Source organism: Pleurodeles waltl, chromosome 1_2 (genome assembly GCF_031143425.1).
Source record: "Pleurodeles waltl isolate 20211129_DDA chromosome 1_2, aPleWal1.hap1.20221129, whole genome shotgun sequence".
In the NCBI taxonomy this organism is placed as follows: domain Eukaryota; kingdom Metazoa; phylum Chordata; class Amphibia; order Caudata; family Salamandridae; genus Pleurodeles; species Pleurodeles waltl.
The window spans coordinates 691,859,679-691,878,385 of record NC_090437.1 but is presented as its reverse complement, the minus strand read 5'-3'; the positions used below and the strand labels follow the sequence as shown (position 1 = coordinate 691,878,385).

The following is an 18,707-nucleotide window of genomic DNA, read 5'->3' as shown; positions in this document are numbered from 1 at the left end:
GAATAAAAAATATTATTTTTATTGGGTCGTGTAAACTTCTTGCTTTAGCCCAGTGCGATTGATGGTATCGTTCTCAAAGCAGCAGCAGGAGGGCTGAACTGAAACAAGCTTGGACAAGCCAGTAGGCCTGGCTTTTAAATCATTGACAGTGCATTTTCGGTTATCTGGCAATTGAATGCGTGTTTTTGTGTGGAATGGGCGAATGAGACAATGGGTCATAAGGTAGCCAAATAGATGGAGTGATTGGAGGCATGGATGATTGTGTGCATATATGAATGTGTGAATGAATACATGCAGGGGCTTGAGAGCTGGATGGATTAATATGTGCATGGGTGGATGTGTACGACTGTGGGTAAGTGAATGGATGGTGCCAGACGTAGCTGGCAGGTGGCTATCTATTCTCGACTCATACCTTTGCTGCTCATTCATTCATCGGACCATTTCATGACGCTTCCCATACAGATGTCTTTGAATCCTCTTTATTTTATGCTGGCTAATTCCTGCTATGCATCACTTGTGATGAAAGTAGTAAATAAGTGAACTTGTACGACTTGAAACATGCCTGATATATTCAACGAATACCAGTAATACAAAGGTGATTGTGGTAGCAGTGGTAATAAGTACTCCAGGGGGTGCATAACGCACTCCAGCAAAACAGCTAAACAAATTGCATGAACATTTTTTAGTTTATCTGGGAACTGTAGGATGAGATTAAGATGAGAGCAGTCGTACCAAATGCTAAATTTATTTTATAGGAGATTGAGAAGCAATTTCAAAAGTTCAAGTTTAACTAACACATTGACTTCTTTCTTACACACTGTCTTACATTTGGAAGACCCAAATGCAGGGAAAGGCAGTTGGTGATACTTGTTCTGCTGATCTGGGTTCCCCCAGGTCTCTTAATAAAAATGGTACCTCAATTGTGTTGGTAGACCTAGTGCCCGTGACAGGAAACAGCCCAAAAGGCAGCATGGATACATCACATTTTTCCGCTGAAAACTGACTAATTGTTTGCTATGTGCCTAGCTGTGGATTTTGGGCTCTAGCTCAGCCAACACCTAGTGAAACCAAGCAAACCTGTACATTTCGGGAAACTAGACAACTAGGGGAATCCAGGATGGGGTGACTTGTGTGGATCTCACCAGGTTCTGTTACCCAGAATCTCTTGCAAACCTCAAAATCTGTTTACAAAAACACACATTCCTCAAATTTCTGTGATGGAAAGTTCTAGGATCTGAGGGGAGCCACAAACTTCCTTCCACCCTGCATTCCCTCAAGCCTACTGATAATAATGGTACCTCACTTGTGTGGGTGGGCCAATTGCCTGCGACAGGGTAGGGTCAAAAATGTGTATAGTTTGAGGGGGTACCAAGGCGGGTCAAAAAGGGCAGTTTTGTTTAATATGTTTTTAGGGTGACTCTACTGTGGGCACCCACACAAGTGAGGCATCATTTTTATCATGTGTCCGAGGGGAATGCTGGGGAGTAGAACATTTGTGGTTTATTTCTCTTTGGGGAAGAATATGTCACAGAAATGCAAGGTTAATGTGTGATTTTAGTCACATTTTGAGAGTTGCAGGGCATTGCGGGTAATAAAACTTATTGGAATCCATGAGGGGCACACCACCTTGTACGCTCCTGGGTGTCTAGTTTTCGAACATATCTAGAGTTGGTAGACTTTTGCTAGACAAGAAACAAGCATGCTACCAAGTCTCTTACTTCTGTCCCAAACACTCAAATTGTGAATAAAACACCCCTTAGGTTTTGTTAAAAAGACCCCTTCATTATTAGGGTCTCAACTGAGACACCTAGCGTGTCAGGGATGTGCTTCTACGCCTGATTACAGCGGAGTAGTGTTTTTTGTGAGTTGAAATCCCAACTGAGAGGAGAAGTGCAATAAAAAGGTCTTGTGGCTACCCACCGTTATTTTTACACATACATACTGGTTGGATTTAGCATGAGGGTGAGTGACGGTTCAATGAATAAAACTGTATTAGCAAGAGATTACACAAAAATGAAACGCGCTGTTAATAATTGAAAGGTCCAAAATCTTAACCAATGACTCCCAGCTTGTGAGATGTAAAGCAGCGACAAAGCACCAACCGCTTTACAGGCCTTTCACACTCCTTTCATATATGATACACACAAGACCATTCACACCGCAAGCTGTGGGCCCGGCACATTACAACACACACTTTAACACAGAGCCTTTCAGGGGCCCATCTCTTTCATACACCCACATGCCTGACACAGCAGTCACACTGGCTGACGGAGTGTGTGGACTAGTGTTTGGCTAGCAGTGTGTGTAGTGACCAGCAGCAAGTCACTACTCATACACCACCAGCCAAGCACCAGCTCACACACACCAGCCCAAGCGCCAGTTCGCACACAAGGCCAGCAAAGCGCTCGCTCACACACACAGTCAGCCTTCAGTTTCCAGAATGTCTTTCAAACCTCACAATTTGTTTAAAAAACACATTTCTCAAATTTCTGTGATACAAAGTTCTGGGATCTGAGGGGAGTCACAAACTTCCTTCCACCCTGCATTCCCTCAAGTCTACCGATATTAGTGGTACGTCACTTGTGTGGGTGGGCCAAGTGCCTGCGACAGGGTAGGGAAAAAAATGTGTAGAGTTTAAGGGGGTACCAAAGCGTTTCCAAAAGGGCAGTTTTGTTTAATATGTTTTTAGGGTGACTGTGCTGTGGGCACCCATACAAGTAAGGTATCAATTTTATCGGGTGTCCGAGGGGAATGCTGGAGAGAAGGGCATTTGTGGTTTAATTCTCTTTGTGGAAGAATATGTCACAGATATGCACGGTAAATATGTGATTTTAGTCACATTTTGAGGTTTGCAGGGCATTGCGGGTAAGAAAACTGGTTGGAATCCATGAGAGGCACACCACCTTGTACTCCTCTAGGTGTCTAGTCTTCGAAAATATCTAGAGTTGGTCGACTTACGCTAGACAAGAAACAAGCACGCTACCAAGTCTCTTAGTTTCTGTCCCAAACACTCAAATTGTGAATACAACACCCCCTTAAGTAGACACCTAGCTTGTCAGGAGTGTGCTTAGACGCCTGAATACAGAGGAGTGGGTTTTTTTGTGAGTTGAATTCCCAACTGAGAGGAGAAGTGCAATAAAAAATGTCTTGTGGCTACCCACTGTTATTTTTACACATACATACCAGTTGGATTTGGCACGGGGTGAGTGATGGTTCAATAAATAAAACAGTTTTAACAAGATATTACACAAAAATAAAATGCACTGTTAATAATTGAAAGGTCAAAAAACTGAACCAATGACTCCTAGCTTGTGAGCTGTAAAGCAGCGACAAAGCACCAACTGCTTTACAGGCCATTCACACTCCTTTCAAATGTGACACACACAAGACCATGCACACCGCAAGCTGTGGGCCCGGCACATTGCAACACTCACATCAACAGACAGCGCCTTTCAGGGGCCCATCCCTTTCATACACCCACGCCTGACACAGCAATCACACTGGCTGACGGAGTGTGCGGACTAACGTTTGGCTAGCAGTGTGTGTAGTGACCAGCAGCAAGTCACTACTCATACACCACCAGCCAAGCACCAGTTCTCACACACACCGCCAGCCAAGCACTCGCTCATACACACCGCCAGCCTATGCACACTGCCAGCAGAGCGCCAGTCCACGCACATCGACAGCCAGGCACCAGTCCATGCACGCCATCACATTTTTTAACAAATAAAGAAAACACAAACCAATTGTAAGTAAATTCAAAACTACAAACATAACAACTCTAACAACAAAAAAAAAATTGTGTTGCACATTCTAAAACAAGTGGGCACACACAGTCCACTTTTAGAAGGACAATAGGGCAGTGCATACAACTCTCCTTCTGCATGCCTCTTCGCATGCAGACTCTACATCTCTTTCAGGGATTGTGTTTTTGGGCGTGTGAGGAATGTGATCATCAAAGTGGCAATCTTTCAGTCTAGCCACATCCTCCACCACTCCAGCTCTAGGAACACTTGCCTGTTACACTACAAAAAGGCTGGCTATCACAGACTCTTGAAACTGAACAAAAGTTATCTTTGACTCTGGATAATAATCCATGAACACAACAAAAGCATTAAAGGTTGCTAAATAGAAGACTTGGATAGCCAATTTTTTATACCAGGTGTCAGCCTTACGAACAACAGTGTAAGGTTCCAACCTCTGATCTACTCTTTCTACACCCCCATGTGCTTATTGTAGTCTAAAATGCACACAGGTTTGCACACTTCAATAACCTGACCCAAACTGTCAAAGGTGAAGTCTGCAAATTTAACAGCTAGCAGTCCATCACTACGCAAGGCACTGCACTGTCCCCTCTTTTTTTTTTTTTTTTTTTTTTTTTTACCAACAAGCTTCTTTGGATATCCTTTACGGTTAGAGCAAACTGTGCAATGTGCACCAGTGTCCACTTTGGACAATTCCCTGAATAATTGCACACCAGTGTAGAAGCTATCTACGTGTAAATAGTGAACTTTGTTAAACTGTCTTCTACCAAGTTCTCACACAGTTTTCTCACTAACTCCAGAGGTGGACGGACAACCAGGGGGTTGATAGTGGAATCCATACCAGTGTAGACCAGGAAATTATAGGCATATCCTGTACTACTCTCAGACAGCATATACATCTTAATTCCATAATATGCCACGTTGGAATGTACTGCCTAAAAACCTAATGGCCCTTTGAACAGGACCAAAGACTCATCCAGGGCTATTTCTTTCCCTAGAACATAGATCTCTGAAAAGTCAATCTACAGAGTGATCAAGGACAGGCTAAATATTAAAAAGACGGTCGCAATCAGGTTGATCTTGTGGCAATAGTAAAGCATTATCAACAAAATGCAGCATCCGAAGCAGAAACAAATACCGTTCATGACTCATGATTGCAGGAAATATGGCCATTACCATCAAGGGATTGGTAGACCAATAGAAAGAGAACATCGACTTCCTTATCAAGCCCATCAAAAATGTCAAACCCAAGAACTTCTTCAACTCTTCCAGATTTGTGGGAGTCCACTGGGTAGGTCTAGAGCGGGGTTTCAGTTTGGCACTGTTGTCCCTCAAATACTGTTCAGCATACAAATCAGTCTGCTCAACAATATCACCCAAAAATATATAGTCCATAAACAATTAGGCAAAACATTTTCAGTATTCGGTCTACACTTTGCAACACAGTAAAGGCAGGCAACGCTGGCTGCAATCCAGATGCCTCTTTCTGCACGATTGGCAAGTTAGTGTTGTCCTCTAAAACAGGCACTTCATCCGCACTGAGTCGCTTCATCATCAAATGATTCTTCTCAGACAGATATTTCACTGCCAGAATCTTGAACTTCCTGCTCTGCCTAAGATGCAGGGTTAGTCTCATAATCCTGATCAGTGGAAGATTCAAAAAGCATACCAACAACCTGCTGAGCAGTAATCCTGCAGCTAGTCATAATCCTTACTAATAAAATTAATTTGACAAAGAGGTCTACAGCAACTAAAACTCTGTACAATAAGTAATAAACAAAGTGTGGCTTTATCACAAAGACCTATATACTCAAAAACGATACCACTCACTTGCCAGAGAGAGCTAGATTCACCAGCACCTACTCTGCACAGACACAGCAAGCACCAACGCTATCGCACTAGAAAGGAAAAACAAAATAAAATTACACATAAGACAACACAATACAAATCGTGCACAAATTCAATGAGAACTTCACACACTATAAAACATAAGTTAAATATACTGATATTATTACACTATTTACAAAACAAACAGTCATGCATGGCAGTGATACTTTATTTGAAATAAACAATACAAAAAACTTGTTCTTACCAAACACATGCAACTACGCAAACTGCAGATCTACCACCTCCAAAACCGCAAGCAGGAGTCGCAGCAAAGGAATCAAAAACTTTGCACTAGAATAAAAAGGAGAAATAAAACATTACGATCACAAATGCAAATGATGAGAAGAAATAAAACAGTCAACTTGCATACAATAAAAGTCCATGGTGTCTAGTAGCTACTGACTCTAATTGGGGCAGATGGGCCTAAAACATCTGGCCGATCTGCCCCCAAGGGGTAAGAAACTGCCAAAATATTGTCCCGATAGGGGAGTGACCCTTGCCTAAAGGGATACTCCCCAAACACAAACATTATTATACATATATATAAATCGCTCGTGTCTAGTGGTCTTCTGCCCCCTTTGGGGCAGATGAGCCTAAATCATAATGGCCGATCTGCCCTGAAGAGGGTCAGAAACTGCCAAAATATTCTCCCCCAAAAGAGAATACGACCCATGCCCAAGGGGCTGCTCCCAAAACACAAAAAATCATCATCATAAGGGACGTGGCCAGCCATCATGACTGAGTGGAACTAATCCACCCAATCTCTGCCGCATTCTGATTAAAAAAACTGGGGCGGCAGGTCCAGTTGACCACCCACAGCACCCAGAAAAGAATGCGATGTAGCCGGAGACCTCAGGAGGCCCCAAGGCACGTTTGATTACCGTTACCTGCACCACTTTGGTGGCTGGAGCCACAGGCAGCCTACGGCTCCTTCATCAAGGGATTGCTGCCACCATTACACCTGCTACATACCAGCTGATGAGTAAAGGCACGGCACACCAGCCAAGTTAGAATGGCCCATTCCCTCCCTCTGCTATGACTAATCAGTGCAACCTTTCCTGTGGTGGGCCGATGTGAAGCACTTCTTTCTTTTTTGGATTCTTATGATGATCCAGCTGATCATGTCTGACCTCAAGATGACAGCTGTGGCCTAAAAGGCTCCAGTGCATTTACTAAGCTTGGAGGCCCCAACAGAGCCCAGGAGGGGGGACTTCAAGTAATGTAGAGCAATAGGCCAGTACTACCTGAGACCACAAAGAAACCTGGGCTCCTTGGACGGGGTCCCTCCTCTGAGCCTAACTTGCAGCCTCAATATTCATACAGGGACCTACAAATGAAGCACAATCACCTCTTTACCCAAGGGCTCTGTGGAACTCCTGCTTACCCAGGTTGAAAATCTCCCCAGCCACGAAGGTGCGGATACCAGAGGGACCTCACCACAGCGATTTTCCCCCACCCATTCTCCTTGATGCAAAGCTATAGACCGCGCGGATGTGTTACAGATCCTCCCTTTAAGCTGCCACAGAGCTCTCAATGCACAACAATAGCCCACCTAAGGGGAGCTGGATTAGCTATGAGGCAATCCCTGATCAATACACATTGCATAATAAATCAGCACCTCGCGCCTCAACTTCCCCGACTCTGCGATTGTGAACTGTTGCTGTCAACCTACATTCTCAACAATTTGAGATACCCCTCTATCTCATAAAGGGACGGGGTTAATACATACAACAACATTTTTCCCTTTAGGAATATTATTTATAATTATATAAACACAATAATACCACTTCAACAACTAACCAAGGTAGAAGAATGAGTGTCCTATAGATGTAGAACCCCATTTTTTTACGTCATAAATCTGTACTCAACTATCACTCTGTACAAAAAAATTCTTTTATTTACACCTAAATATTGTCATAGATGCAACGTAAAATCCACAAAAATTAGCATTACATATTATAAGAAAATTTGCTTAAACATATAAGATCTTTTTCGTATAAAAGAGAAAACTTCATCTGTTTAACTATACGTCACCATAAACCATAGAATTGTCATAGCCCTCATACACTTTTTTTTTATTTTATTTTTTTAAAGTTTAAGAAGTGTTTTGGTGGTCTTCCTGATGGTTCACCCCACCTTCTTCAGGACCAAATGTTTTTTGTAAATATACTGTTATAACTAAAGAGTACAAAAAACAACAATTTTTGCAATTTTATACACTTTTATACATTATTCTCCTCAAGGTAAAAAAACGATACAGTCACACCCCTCTTCATCCTTTTATCTATTATTTAAAATTATACCTCCTTAATTTAACCAGAATTCCCACGTCTTCGTATACTTCAAAGTATTATAACCTTATAGACTTAGACAGAATTTATACATATCTTTATATACTTGGAAAATTTGTGCCCTAATTTTTTTAGCAGCTCAATAATACCCATCAATTTTGTTGTCATTCTTATTCACGTATGTTACTCATAACACCTTGCTTTATCCTCTACTTCTTAAAAGCATATTACTTGTTATTCAATTTTTCACTGCAATTGCCTCTCTATTGAGTTTATATGTTTTATTTCTCATTATCATTGTACTACCTTCCATCTGGGATTCCTCCTTGTATGTTTGCACCTTTTAACAGTGCGATGTTTCTAAATTCATTTTTCTACTTCTGTAAGTACGAACTCGAATCCTGTGTTCAGTGTTCTCCCGTCTATGGGGCAAGAATTAATAATCCTATTTATTGAGCCCCTTTCTTGTTATTTTCACTCTTTCTTAGTTTTACTTCGAAAAGTGTCTCACCTGTGTGGTAACCTTTCCCTCCTTTTTGCGCTATCAAATGCGCAGATATTTGTACTGTGTCCTGCACGTTCGTCATGCTTTCAAAGTACTCACATCTGTGGGATGGTTATCTACGAGGTTGCAATTAACAAATCTACTGTTTAAACCCCCTTCTTGTTAGTTTCCCTCTTACTTAAATTGATCTTAAAACTTCTCACCTGGATAGTTGCCTCCCCTTTCTTATTTAGCACTCTCTGATGCGCTGGTTTTTATCCTACGTTGTATACGCTCCTCACGATCTGTTGTTTTTCTAAACGGTATAAGGTAAAACTATTATTCATCACTCTATAGGGTTTATCCCCTCTAAAATTACATTTGAATTAAATTCCTATATCCTCCTTTATCACTCACCCGTGTAGTCTGTGCTCATGCCAATGCAGCTCACGTGTTTATGTGGCCCCCATTTTATTCTTGGTTTATACTACGTGTTCTCATGATGTACTAATCGCCTGGCCTGTCCATTTTTCCCACCATTTTGGAATCAGGCTAATGCTGTTCTTTTCATATTTCAATCTTCCTCGTTCTACGAGGTATACCGAACAGTCTGTTTTCTATATCTATTGCTTTGCTTCTTAAATTATAATTTTTATAAAATCTTCATCCAATCCATGTCTACTCATGGGTTTATTCTATTATTTCCGTTGTCTCATAATGGCCTCAGACTTTCTTATTTTTTTAATGGGTCATATTGTTTCACCTTTTATTTTTTATTGACCACTGTAGTTTAAGGGCATGCATGACACTGTACTCCCCTATACACATATATCTTCTTTAAAATATCGTTCTTCATTTTGGTAATTCGAAATTTCCAGACATTTGTACACAGGTTCAAGGAGTGACCTGCACTTAATTCCATTGGGCATACCACCCATTTTAATTTTTGCTAAAAATCCCCATTCCTCTCTGCTGTTAAGATCATTTTTATGTGTTTTAAATGTACATATATAGTATTGTTTTCTCTTTTTTTCCCTTTTTTGTTAATATCACCTCCCTGTCGTATACCTTTTTTTTCCCCAATATGCTCCATTTCAGGTCATTCTCAGTGTGGTTTTGTTCTATACAATGTTCTACCAGGGGTGCCTTTTTCTTCTGAGTTCTCACCGCTAATCTATGCTCATTTAACCTTAATCTCATTTCCCTACCTATCTCTCCTATATACTCCAGATCACATGGGCACACAATCATATATATAACATTTTCTGTCCTACAATTTATAATTTCTGTTATATACTGTCTCGTGCCTTTAGTTCCATTACTGCCCCTTTCATTATTTTTTTGCAATTTCTACACGTTCCGCATGGGAATTTGCCTATGATCTTACTACCATCTTGTATACTCCTTTGTTCTATCTTTTTAGGTTCCCTATATGTATGAACTAAATAATATCTTATAGTTCTGTTTCTTCTGAATGCAAAAAGGTTTTTTTCCATACACCCCCCCCCCCCCCATTTTCTCCACTCAGGAGAGACCAATTCCTATTTATACATTTTTTTGTTTTATTACTTAAGTTACAATAATTTGTAATACACACTATTTTATTTTCCTGTTTAGTCCGTGTACTCTTTCTTATTAAGTCTTTTTAGGGAACCCCTCTCTGCTAGTTTTCCTTCCAATCTCCTAGCATGTATCTCAAAATCCTCTCTGTTCGTACAATTACATCTCAGCCTTAAAAACTGGCCAAAGGGTATATTGTCTTTCTGACATCCCGAGTGATTACTTGTATGGTGCAAAAGGTTGTTTCTGCTTGATGGTTTTGTGTAGAGTTCCACTTCTAGTCTCATTTCTACTACTTTTATTTACGTTATATCTAGGAAATTGCACTCACTCTGACTCACTGCAGAGGTGAACGTCAAGTTGGGATCTCCACAGTTCAGCCACTGGATAAATGAATCTAACCTCTCTATTTCTCTGCCAGATAAAAAATATATTGTCACTGAATCACACCCACTTCCTGACATTCTCAAAAGAATGGGCCCAATTCATTGTATATATGCTTTTCTTCAAGGGAACCTACATACAGGCCTTCTAAACTTGGAGCACAAGTTGCTCCTATGCTGGCCTCTTTTATCTGACAATACATTTCCTCATCAGAAATTAAAATATTATTCTTCAATATAATCTCCACCCACTCCACAATCATTTCAGAGTGAGGGGACAGGCTCCCTTCCCCATCTCACAACATTCCCTTGAGCATTTCTACAGTGGCATCTTGTGGAATGTTTGTATACAATGCTTCAATATCAAGTGTTACCAACCATTCTGTATTAGGATCAAATCTTTCACTCTCTATTTTGCCAATCATATCTGTTGTATCTGTAATATACAGGTGTTGTTCAAGTACCAATGGTTTTAGAAAACAATCCACGTATTGGCTCAAAGGTTCCGTGAGGGAATTCAAGCTTGACACAATAGTTCGTATTGGTGGGTTTAAGTTCTTATGGGCTTTGGGGAGACCATATAAGGCTGGTATCATGGGATGTTCATTGATTAAAAATTCATATTCCTCCTGACAAATTAGTTCATCTTCCTTAGCCCAATACACTCTTTGTTTTATTTTTCTGCCCAGCATTAACCATTCCTCCTTACTCGATTTTCTATAGTGATCAGTTACGTGCAGCAGGTCATTTATCCTTTTCGTATAATCCTTGGTATCCATAATAACTATACTTCCACCTTTATCTCCTGGATTAATCGTTATATTACCACAGTTTTCTAGCCCTTTAACCCCTTCACTGCCAGGCCTTTCCCCCCTCAGGTGGCAGGCCTTCGCACTTAGGCCCTCATAAAATTTTGTCCACATACGCTACCCACGCCAAACTTACATCCTTTTTCCCCCAACATCCTAGGGATTCTAGAGGTACCCAGAGTATGTGGGTTCCCCTGGAGGGGACCAAGAAATTAGCCAAAATACAGCAAAGATTTCGTTTTTTTTTAAACAGAATGGGGGAAAAAAGGGCTGCAGAAGAAGGCTTGTGGCTTTCTCCCTGAAAATGGCATCAACAAAGGGTTTGCGGTGCTAAAATTACCATATTCCCAGCTTTCAGGAACAGGCAGACTTGAATCTGAAAACCACATTTTTCAACACAATTTTGGCATTTTACTGGGACATAACCCACTTTTACAATTTTTTGTGATTTTAGCCTCCTTCCAGTTAGTGACAGAAATGGTTGTGAAACCAATGCTGGATCCCGGACAGCTAAACATTTCTGAAAAGTAGACAATATTCTGAATTCAGCAAGGGGTCATTTGTGTAGATCCTACAAGGTTTTCCTAAAGAACATAACAGCTGAAATAAAAAAAAAAATTGAAATTGAGCTGAAAAAAACAGCCATTTTTCTCCACGTTTTACTTTGTAATTTGTTTTTGCGATGTCAGATTTTCGAAAGCAGTATACTGTTAAGTCTGCTGGACTCTTCTAGTTGCGTGGATATATAGGGCTTGTAGGTTCATTAAGAACCCTAGGTACCCAGAAGCTTATAAAGGAGCTGCACCTTACGATGGGTTTTCATTGTATACTGTGTATACATCAATTAATTTGGTGAAATATAAAGATTGAAAAATAGGTATCAAGGAAACCTTTGTATTTCCGAAATGGGCTCAAGATAAGGTGTTGAGAAGCAGTGCTTACTTGCACATCTCTGACCTCCGGGGTCCCCATACTAGCATGGGAATTACAGGGCGTTTCTCAAATATACGTATTTTTTACACGCTGTTTTACATTTGGAAGGAAAAAATGTAGAGAAAGACAATAACACTTGTTCTGCTATTCTGTGTTCCCTTAAGACTCCCGATACAAATGGTACCTCACTTGTGTGGAAAGGCCTAGTGCCCGTGACAGGAAATGCCCTATAACTCAACGTGGACACATCACATTTTCCCAAAGAAAACTGACATGTTTTTGCAAAGTGCCTAGCTGTCGATATTGGCCTCTAGGTCATCCGGCACCTAGAAAAACCTAGCAAACCTGGACATTTCTGAAAACTAGACACCTAGGGGAAAACCAGGATGGGGTAACTTGTGGGGCTCTCACCAGGTTCTGTTACCCAGAATCCTTAGCAAAGCTCAAATTTTGTCCAAAAAAAACCCTCTTTTTCCTCACATTTAGGTGACAGAAAGTTCTAGAATCTGAGAGGAGCCACAAAGTTTCTTCCACCCAGCGTCCCCCCCTCAAGTCTCCTGATAAAAATGGTACCTCACTTGTGTGGATAGGCCTAGTGCCCATGACAGGAAATGCCCCAAAACGCTATGTGGACACATCACATTTTCCCAATAAAAACGGCCCTTTTTTTTTTTTTTGCAAAGTGCCTAGCTGTGGATTTTAGCCTCTAGCTCAGCCGGCACCAAGGGAAACCTAGCAAACCTAAACATTTCTGAAAACTAGACATCTAGGGGAATTCAGAATGGGATGACCTGTGGGGCTCACACTAGGTTCCGTTACCCAGAATCCTTAGCAAACCTCAAAATTCTGCAAAAAAAAACACCTTTTCCTCACATTTCGGTGACGGGTGGGGGGCACCTGCGTTTTTGGTCCTGGGCTCAGCAGCTATCTAGGGAAACCTACCAAACCCAAACAGTTCTGAAAACTAGACACCCAAGGGAGTCCAGGGAGTTGTGACTTGCATGGATCCCCCAGTGGTTTCTTACCCAGAATCCTCAGCAAACCTCATATTTAACTTTAAAAAATCATATTTTCCCACATTTATGGATAGGATCACTGCACCAGCACTAATTTCCTACCACCCAATGTTCCCCTTAGTCTCTCGGTAAAAATGATACCTCACTTGTGTAGGTGGGCCAAGTGCTTGTGACAGGGAAAAGCCAAAAACATGTTGAAAATGAGGGTGAACCAAATTGGGCCCCAAAGGACAGTTTGAAAAACGTTTTATGGCTGACAAGTGGGGCAGAATTTTTATCGGTATAGATGCGACAATGCTGGGTGGTGGGAATTTTGTGGATTCCTGCAGATTCCAGAAGGTTCCATCATAAAAATGTGGGGAAAATGTGTGATTTCAAGCAAAGTTGGAGGTTTGTAGAGCATTGTGGGTAAGAAAATGGTGCGTGTGCATGTGAAGCATAAGCTCTCCTTATTCATAAACACAAATACCTGGTGTCCAGTGGGCATTTGTGCAGTCTGATCTCTTCATGATCCGGCTGCAGAAATGCTCAGAGTGACATTAAAGGAAAGGAAAGGCCCTTTCTTTCCTTTGATGCCTCTCTTGGCCCCAGCCTGTGATCAGAAGAGAAATGCTTTTGCATTTCTCTTCCGATCTGCGCATCAGCTTCCAGCGCGGTAGGGGCGGCCTCTGATGAGGTCCTGCTGACGTTGGGGGCGGCTTAGTGGGCAGAGTGGAAGTGGCAGCGATTCCCCTTCCATCCCTGCCCATGGGAGGGGGGGATGCCAGGCCATTGGGGGGAGTGCTAGCGCTTCCCCTAAGGGTTCATACAAGTGTGTAACGGTTACGTCCTGGGCACCCGAGCGGTGCTGCCCAGGATGTAACCGTTACGTCCTGGACGCCCAAGGGGTTAGGGGCTTCCCTCTGTTGATTATTAAGATTATTATTGTTCCATATTTTTGTTCTTTACAAGGTCCTCCACTCCTCTTTCTATAACTCTTTCAAGGACCTCAACTTCCTTTACCATCATTTGTCTAGATGGTGTCCAGACAGATCGGGGGATTCAACCCTGATTTATTCTTTTTTGTTATTGGATTTTTTCCTTCAAAAAAATTATTTAATCTGATTCTTGTAAAAAGATCTCATGTCACTTTCTAGTAAATATCTATCTACTGGTGCGGGGGGGCAAAGCCTAAACCCATTTCGAAAACTCTCCTTTCGTCTGCACTCAGTTCTCTAGTAGACAAATTATTAATGGGTGCACGTGTCTCAATTAACCCCACTCCTTCTGGCTTCTTGTTCTCATATATTGTTTTTTGGGACCTGAATTCTGGTATTGATATCGTCCTCATTCCCTCCCTCTGCCTCAGGTGTTCTGAGTGTCCTTTGTTCAAAAAAAAAAAAAAAAAAACTCATAATTTCTCTACTGGGTCTTGCGACTCCCTCTCTGTCTATATCTCTTCTAGATTCAGAGAAATTCTCCTCTTCTGATTCAGTACTGGTGTACGATGTATCTTAGAATGTTACATATTTTCTGGGCCCTCTCCTGTTGTTCTAGGGCCATCATTTATTGTACCCTTCCCCCATTCCGGGGCATCTCATAGTAGTCCTTCTGTAGGAATGGGTACACCAACTCAGCCCTATATCTGTTTACATCTTTACATCTATAGGACACTCATTCTTCTACCTTGGCTAGTTGTTGAGGTGGTAATATTGTGGTTATATAATTATAAATAATATTCCTAAAGGGGAAAATGTTGTTGCTGTCAACCTACATGCCGCCCAAAACAACCCAGCATAACAGGGTGTCCACCTACTACCAACTGGCAGAATCCAGATAAACATGATCCCAGCATCCAGGGGATGACATAATGGTGTTGATGAAGGAGGATCATTTGGTCTCGTTACAGGAATTCCAGGAAGAACTTCGGGATGAATGGAAGTCCAACATGGCCAACTCTCTAGACTCACTTTGTTCTGATCTCTTAACCAGACTCACTTCTCAACAGGAAGTGGACTTGGAGGGAGTACGTACACTGGACCTAGAAACAAAATGTCACTCCCTAAAACGTCTGGGGAAAATGGAGGAATCATCCCGTCAAATCCAGGAATGCTTGCAAGCTACACTCTAGAAGTGTGAAGATCTCAAGAAGAGATAATATACGCCTTAGGAATCCAGAAGAAGGAGCGGAATGTCTAGATCTTGAGGCATTTGTGACTGGACTGTTTGCTGAACTATTGGAAGACACTCAAGTCAGCATTAAAATAAAGAGGGTCCACAGGGTCGGACCGCCATGCTTAGTGAGGGTCAAAGGCGTTGGGATGTCCTGGCCACTTTGCACTCCTTTAAGGTGAAAGAAGTGATTTCACAGGCAGCCCAAATAGCTAACATTCTCCTTCCAGGGAGCAACATGCTCCCTATATCAGGACATTACACCCACCACACCAACAAGACAACTCCAGATTACACCAGTCACGGACAAACTTCACAAAATAAACGTGAAGTACAGATGGACCTTTCCATTTGTCCTCGCCTTTACCTATCAGAATAAAATGCATCATTTAACAGACATGGGGAAGCGGCCACCATCTTGGGGTTGTTGCCTGTGGATGTTAACTGCACATAGACATCCAGAGAAACACCTAATGCTGGCAACCTGGCAAAAGCGGATAAAAAGTTTTGGCTCCTTCAAAGGCGCCAAAGAAAAAAGTTAAAGAGATGGGGACAAGGAGATACAGGCTCTTCTACATAAACCTTGTCTAAATTAGGCCACCTGAAGTTCTTAATGATATTCTTATTTAATAAGTCTTGCGGGCCACTAGAGCCGTGATCAAGCTGGGGGAGTGCTCCGGAGTCTTGATGCCTACAACGTGCACCTAGAAGGTGTGGGATAATTGCCACTACTGTTGTGGGACACAATCTATTTAGAGTTTGGCATGCAGTTGACACACCAAAGCCTCATTTTCATTTGCTTACGTTCTGAATTCTGTGGTGGGTCACGATCTGAACACCCACAATGTTATGTCACAAAACGTTCTAATATGGGAATTAGACGCCAGTTAATTCAAATTTGTTGTTTACATTTCTTCTCCATGAGTGTCCCCTTTAGGGGGTATCCGAAAGAACTTTGGCTACAGCAGGACAAAGGGAGGGCGACGGGAAGGGAGGGCAACAAGGGAGGGGAAATTAAGCATGTCCATGTATGGCATGTTATCATGGAATGTGAGAGGCCTTACCGCTCCAGTCAAGCATCATAAATTATGGAAATACATCCTAGATGCATGGTATGATATAGTCGCCTTACAAGAGACCCATCTTAAGGGTAGGTAGGATCACAGGCTATAGCATAAGGCGTATTCTCTGATCTACAAATCTTCACACACCACCAAAAACAACAGGGTACCCCTTCTTTCATTCCTCCCTTACATTTTAACCCTATGGTCACAAATTAGACAAGGAAGGTAGATTCCTAATGGTCAAAGGGAATATAGCGGGCCATCCTTGCACAATTAGCACTATATACGCCCCAAACACAGCCCAAGCATCGTTCATACAATCTTGCCTAATACAACTGGGGGAATTTACTGTGGGAGAGAGTATCCTGCTGGGAGACTTTAATCTAACATGGGATCTGGACATCAATAGCTCCCATCGGACACGCACATCTATCAGGAGTTTTTCAAAAACACTGAAAAGAACACTGCAGGAGACTGGTCTAATAGATGCATGGCGACACACCCAGCCAAGAACTAGGAACTACTCTTTCTTCTCCCATTTCCGCCAAACTTACTCTAGGATCTATTACATATTTGTTAGCCAATCTCTCACACACTCTATCTTGACATCGGAATTCCATCCAATAGCCCCCTCTGACCATGCCCCAGTAACATTGACCCTTGAGTGGACCCTCCCCATTTCTAAATATTGCAGATGGTTCTTCCCTAATCCCTTAGCATGGGTTAACTTATTTAGAGATAAACTACACAAAACTATTAGAGAGTTCTTTGACCTAAATGATCCCCAGGACACTGACATCTCTAAACAATTGGAACGCCTTAAAGGCAGTTATTAGAGGGAAGTTTTAATCACTTATGTCCACTTTATCTAAGCAAAACACTCAAACGATTGACTCTAGGGAGAGACCTAAAGTCAGCTGAACAGGCTCATAAAAATCCCCTTCATTACAAGCCCAGCGGAAGGTCACAGACCTCAGAGGGGAAATTGAAAGCAATCTGCATAAATAGAGCGGAGCTCACCTTGCTTCGCCTTAAACATGGGGCATAGACACCAGGAAATAAGAGAAGAACAAGGCTAGCGATCAGCTGAAGGTAAAACAGGAAAAGAAGTATGTATGTCATATAAACCTTGAAAACAGGGGTGTGGCAAAGACGGAAATAGACAAAGCAAATGTCTTTATACAGCTGACACTCCGGAGGCATCACTGTCCCACAAGTCACGGAAGAACCAAATGAGGCTCGAAGCGGCCTCATTGAAGAGGATGGCTATAAACTCCCTCACACTTTATAAATCACCTGGCCAGATGGCTTCATGGCTCAGTTTTATAAAACTTTCCGCTCTGAACTGATACCACATTTAACTAAATTGTTCAGTTATATAGCAACGAACGCAGAGTCACAAATTCAGTGAGTGAAGCCTTATTGTCCGTTCTTCCCAAACAGGGAAAATACCCACATTATTGCTCCTTTTACAGACCCATTGCCCTCTTAAATCTAGATGCCAAACTATATACCTAGATACTCGCCACTCGATAAGAGGAAATCTTACCAGACTTGATTCAGGATTTATAAAGGGGAGGCAAACACATGACAACTTACGTCTGGTAATTCATCTAGTGGAAAAAGCCACTAAAAACACATCCCTGCAGTATTGGTAACGGTAGTCTCTGAAAAAGCGTTTGACGACGTGGATTGGAACTTCCTCTTCCATACCATGAAACACTTCGGTATAAGCAATAGGTTCATCACAATAGTACAAGCCAACTACACTACTCCTGTCTCCCGTGTCTGAGTTAATGGAGTGAGATTAAATACCTTCCGCATGGATAGGGGAACACGTCAGGGGGTGTCTGCTTTCCCCTCTCCTGTTTGATCTTAGCATAGAGCCCTTAGCAGCGAGGATGCAGCAGGATGGGGATATTAGGGGCAGTCACTTAGGATCCCGTAATCATAAAATATCCTTATTTGCTGAGGATTTTTTATTATCCTTAAGGTCCCCAGCAACCTCACTTTCGGTCCTGCAGCAAGAGCTAGCTAGCGACAAAGCCCTCAACTGGATCTCATAATTTCTTACCGGCAGAACTCAGAGAGTCCGCTTTCCACCATTCCAGTCAGAAGCCTCCAGAATCATCTGTGGCATCCCCCAGGGTTCCTCACTCAGCCCTACGCTCTTCAATGTCTACATGGCCCCTGTCTCCAACATCGCACGTACACACCACATCAACATCATAATATACGCAGATGACACTCAGCTGATCCTCTCCCTCACGAACGACCCTACTACTGCAAAATAACAACCTCCACAACGGACTTCTCGCCATCTCCAGATGGATGGAATCAAGCCGCCTCAAGCTTAACACTGACA

General features: G+C 42.1%; 1 protein-coding gene across 3 annotated transcripts in view; it reads left to right on the top strand.

Annotated features, from left to right (window-relative positions):
• LRBA (LPS responsive beige-like anchor protein) overlaps positions 1-18,707 on the top strand; it is a 1,864,610-nt gene that overhangs the window by 623,576 nt on the left and 1,222,327 nt on the right. The gene's annotated exons all lie outside the window — the stretch shown is intronic.